This window comes from Hemibagrus wyckioides, linkage group LG21, assembly GCF_019097595.1.
Source record: "Hemibagrus wyckioides isolate EC202008001 linkage group LG21, SWU_Hwy_1.0, whole genome shotgun sequence".
Taxonomy (NCBI): Eukaryota; Metazoa; Chordata; class Actinopteri; order Siluriformes; family Bagridae; genus Hemibagrus; species Hemibagrus wyckioides.
Genome location: NC_080730.1, coordinates 4,068,176 through 4,073,924, shown reverse-complemented (window position 1 = coordinate 4,073,924; position 5,749 = coordinate 4,068,176).

The following is a 5,749-nucleotide window of genomic DNA, read 5'->3' as shown; positions in this document are numbered from 1 at the left end:
TAGAAAAGTGAGAGGATTCTTGAAAGATCTAGAAAAGTGAGAGGATTCTTGAAAGATCTAGAAAAGTGAGAGGATACTTGAAAGATCTAGAAAAGTGAGAGGATTCTTGAAAGATCTAGAATAGTGAGTGGATTCTTGAAAGATCTAGAAAAGTGAGTATATTCTTGAAAGATCTAGAAAAGTGAGTGGATTCTTGAAAGATCTAGAAAAGACAGTGGGTTCTTGAAAGATCTAGAAAAGACAGTGGAATCTTGACAGATCTAGAACAGTGAGAAGATTCTTGAAAGATCTAGAAAAGTGACTTGATTCTTGAAATATCTAGAAAAGTGAGTATATTCTTGAAAGATCTAGAAAGTGAGTGGATTCTTAAAAGATCTAGAAAAGGCAGTGGATTCTTGAAAGATCTAGAAAAGTGAGAAGATTCTTGAAAGATTTAGAAAAGCGACTGGATTCTTGAAATATCTAGAAAAGTCAGTGGATTCTTGAAAGATCTAGAAAAGGCAGTGGAATCTTGAAAGATCTAGAAAAGACAGTGGAATCTTAAAAGATCTAGAAAAGTGAATATATTCTTGAAAGATCTAGAAAAGTGAGTGAATTCTTGAAAGATCTAGAATAGTGAGTGGATTCTTGAAAGATCTAGAAAAGTGAGTGGATTTGTGGAAGTTCTAGAAAAGCGACTGGTTTCTTGAAATATCTAGAAAAGTGAGAGGATTCTTGAAAGATCTAGAAAAGACAGTGGAATCTTGAAAGATCTCGAAAAGTTAGTATATTCTTGAAAGATCTAGAAAAGTGAGTATATTCTTGAAAGATCTAGAAAAGTGAGTGAATTCTTGAAAGATCTAGAATAGTGAGTGGATTCTTATAAGATCTAGAAAAGTGAGTGGATTCTTTAAAGATCTAGAAAAGACAGTGGATTCTTGAAAGATCTAGAAAAGACAGTGGAATCTTGAAAGATCTAAAAAAAAAAAAAGTTAGTATATTCTTGAAAGATCTAGAAAAGCGACTGGATTCTTGAAATATCTAGAAAAGTGAGTGTATTCTTGAAAAATCTAGAAAAATGAGTGGATTCTTGAAAGATCTAGAAAAGACAGTGGATTCTTGAAAGATCTAGAAAAGACAGTGGAATCTTGAAAGATCTACAAAAGTGGACAGATTCTTGAAAGATCTAGAAAAGTGAGTATATTCTTGAAAGATCTAGAAAAATGAGTGGATTCTTGAAAGATCTAGAAAAGTGAGTATATTCTTGAAAGATCTAGAAAAATGAGTGGATTCTTGAAAGATCTAGAAAAGTCAGTGGATTCTTGAAAGATCTAGAAAAGACAGTGGAATCTTGAAAGATCTAGAAAAGTTAGTATATTCTTGAAAGATAGAGAAAAGTGAGTGGATTCTTGAAAGATCTAGAAAAGTGAGTATATTCTTGAAAGATCTAGAAAAGTCAGTGGAATCTTGAAAGATCTAGAAAAAACAGTGGAATCTTGAAAGATCTAGAAAAGTTAGTATATTCTTGAAAGATCTAGAAAAGTTAGTATATTCTTGAAAGATCTAGAAAAGCGACTGGATTCTTGAAAGATCTAGAAAAGTGAGTATATTCTTGAAAGATCTAGAAAAGTGAGTGAATTCTTGAAAGATCTAGAATAGGGAATGGATTCTTGAAAGATCTAGAAAAGTCAGTGGATTCTTGAAAGATCTCGAGAAGTGAGTGGATTTGTGGAAGTTCTAGAAAAGCGAATGGATTCTTGAAATATCTAGAAAAGTGAGTGGAGTCTTGAAAGATCTCGAGAAGTGAATGGATTTGTGGAAGATCTACAAAAGTGAGAGGATTCTTGAAAGATCTGGAAAAGTGAGAGGATTCTTGAAAGATCTAGAAAAGTGAGAGGATATTCTTGAAAGATCTAGAAAAGTGAGAGGATATTCTTGAAAGATCTAGAAAAGTTAGTATATACTTGAAAGATCTAGTATATATTCTAGATCTAGAAAAGTGAGTGGATTCTTGAAAGATCTAGAAAAGCGACTGGATTCTTGAAAGATCTAGAAAAGTGAGTATATTCTTGAAAGATCTAGAAAAGTCAGTGAATTCTTGAAAGATCTAGAATAGGGAATGGATTCTTGAAAGATCTAGAATAGGGAATGGATTCTTGAAAGATCTAGAAAAGTTAGTATATTCTTGAAGGATCTAGAAGAGTGAGTGAATTCTTGAAATATCTAGACCAGTGAGTGGATTCTTGAAAGATCTAGAAAAGTGAGTGGATTCTTGAAAGACCGAGAAAAGACAGTGGAATCTTGAAAGATATGGAAAAGTTAGTATATTCTTGAAAGATCTAGAAAAGTGAGAGGATTCTTGAAAGATCTAGAAAAGTCAGTGGATTCTTGAAAGATCTAGAAAAGACAGTGGAATCTTGAAAGATCTAAAAAAAAAGTTAGTATATTCTTGAAAGATCTAGAAAAGTGAGTATATTCTTGAAAGATCTAGAAAAGTGACTGGATTCTTGAAATATCTAGAAAAGTCAGTGGACTCTTGAAAGATCTCGAGAAGTGAGTGGATTTGTGGAAGATCTACAAAAGTGAGAGGATTCTTGAAAGATCTAGAAAGTGAGAGGATTCTTGAAAGATCTAGAAAAGTGAGAGGATACTTGAAAGATCTAGAAAAGTGAGAGGATATTCTTGAAAGATTTAGAAAAGTGAGTATATTCTTGAAAGATCTAGAAAAGTGAGTATATAATTGAAAGATCTAGAAAAGTGAGTATATTCTGCAGTCTGCAGGGACTCTCTGATTCACTGAACTGAATATTTTCTTCAATTGAATCTGCTTGTGTGATTAGATCAAGAGACTGGTGCCAGTGCTGACATGGTTTTGCAGGCCAAGGTTTGTTCGGAAAGCATAGTGCTGCCATCTAGTGGTGAGTGAATGATGCAAACTGAACCGTGGCATGCCAAAGGTGAAGGTTTTTTTGGACACAGATTAAAGATTCGTCATTCGTAAAAAAAGGATTTGCAGCCTGTGTGTGTGTGTGCGTGTTAAGATCTTGTGATCTTCCACGAGATGTGAGAATAATTGTAGAAGAGATAGTCGAGAGACTATCACACTGACGTTCACATTTTATCCACTCAATCATCTTATATTCCTTCTCCACATCTTTACAATATAATTTACAATAAAAACGGCTCTGTACATCAAAGACACAATACAATCTCAGAAGAAAAGGTTCTACATAGAGCCGTAAATGGTTCTATCACGTGCTTTATATTTGGAACCCATAAAAGGTTCTTTAAAGAACCCTTTTAATTGAAAGGACTCTACAGGGTTATATGTAGCCTATAAAGAGGTTCTATATACAAGGTCTATATATGATACATTTGTCTATATACAAATTAGAAAAATGAGTGGGTTTGTGAAAATCTAGAAAGTGACTGGACTAATGAAAGATCTAAAAAAAAAAAAAAAACTAAGTAGATTTGTGGAAGATCTAGAAAAGTGAGTGGATTTGTGGAAGATCTAGAAAAGCAACTGGATTCTTGAAAGATCTAGAAAGTGAGTGGATTTGTGGAAGATCTACAAAAGCAACCAGATTTGTGGAAGATCTAGAGAAGTGACTGGATTCTTGAAAGATCTAGAAAAGTAAGTGGCTTTAGAAAAGTGAGATCTAGAAAAGTGACTGGATTCATGAAAGATCTAGAAAAGTGAGTAGATTTGTGGAAGATCTAGAAAAGCGACTGGATTCTAGAAAGATCTAGAAAAATTTGTGGATTTGTGGAAGATCTATAAAGGTGACTGTATTCGTGAAAGATCCAGAGAAGTGAGTGGATTTGTGGAATATCTAGAAAAGTGAGTTGATTTGTGGAAGATCTAGTAAAGCAACTGGATTCTTGAAAGATCTAGAAACGTGACTGGATTCTTGAAAGATCTAGAAATGTGACTGGATTCTTGAAAGATCTAGAGAAGCGAGTGGATTCTTGAAAGATCTAGAAAAGTGAGTGTATTTGTTGAAGATCTAGAAAAGCGAGTGGGTTTGTGGAGGATCTAGAAAAGCGAGTGGATTTTTGGAGGGTCTAGAAAAGGGGCTGGATTTGTGAAAGATCTAGAAAAGCGAGTGGGTTTGTGGAAGATCTAGAAAGGGAGTGGGTTTGTGAAAGATCTAAAAAAAGCGAGTGGGTTTGTGAAAGATCTAGAAAGGGAGTGAGTTTGTGGAAGATCTAGAAAAGCAGCTGAATTTGTGAAAGATCTCGAAAAGCAAGTTTGTTTGTGGAAGATCTAGAAAAGCGGCTGAATTTGTGAAAGATCTAGAAAAGCAACTGGCTTTGTAGAAGATCTAGAAAAGGCAAGAAGCTTTGTGCATTATCCAGAAAGGTGATCTAAATCTGACTTTGCAATTTTAGAAATTTGACTTGTCATATAAAACAATTATTATTATTATTATTATTATTATTATTATTATTATTATTATTATTATTATTATTATTATTATTAATATTATAAATCATTGGTCACTCACAAAGGTGAGGAAAGACTTCATGAATATTAACATCTTCACCTCACCTGCCCCGCCTCTGAAACTCTGGAACAGTTTAACTGCCTCTGGTCAGAAAATGAATTTAGAATTATTGTAGAATTAAATGAAATAAATCTAGAACTGGATTTAGGAATTTATTGACTGAATGCACATACAGCAGAAACACGCCATCAAGCACAGGGTTGGCCATGAAGAACCCGGAGAAGGTGATGGAGAATGGGAGTCTCAGGAGGGTGGATGCTTCATGCCATGCACAGATCATTAGGTCCTGAAGTGGAACTGATCTGGAGCTCAGGCTTCATTCTTATAGTTTATAAGCTGGATATTCACACAGGCTCGCTCAGCTTTATGCTAGACAAGATAACATCGCTAACACTTGCTATGAAGGGTACACAGGGCTTTATAACACATTTATAAGTGCTGCATAACTCGTTTGGGAAGCAATGCTGATGGATTTGTGAAGTGGTATTTATGGGGTATATTTTATTAGTTACTTAAGTAGATGTCATAGAAGATGTATTCCAAAGTGTGATGGTACCTCAAGGATTCTTTCTATAGTTTTTGTCACTAGATTTTTTAAGAATAAGGGTTCTTAAATGCTTCACGTCAGGGCGTGTGGTTCAATAAAGAACCTTCAACATCCATGAAACATTTTGATTGCACTTCTTTGTAGTGGAAAAATGTTCTCTAGACTATAAAAATTCTTTATGGTGCTATGAAAAAAATTCTTTTAAGAAGCATGTACTGAACAGTTCTTTGGAGAACCAGTCTTGGTTCTTCACAGCAAAAAATGCTATTTGCTTCTTTCTGGCACTTTTATTTTAAATAAATCTAAATAAAGGTTCTAAATAAAGGCTTTTTCCATAGAGGCAAAGCGAATAACAGTGTAGGATTCTAGCTTAAACTTAAAGTGTTCTAGTAAACACAACCTAATAAGATGATTCATGTGCTTTGCCAATAGGAAAACTAGGATCTTCATGGGCTCAGAGGATCCTAAATAAATTTCTAAAAGCGCAACATGGATAAACCAAAGAACAGTTTAGGGTTCTAGATTAAACTATTTTAAGACAATAGATCAGAGGATAACAACAAAACATCTTATTTAGTTAGAAACGTCTGGTTAAGCTTCTATGGTTTGTACCACATGAGCAAACTATTAAGGTTCTATGTGAAATCCTACAACAGAGGATTTCAATGAAATTATTTAGAAAACCAAAAATCCCTAGAGAACCCCTGGAGAA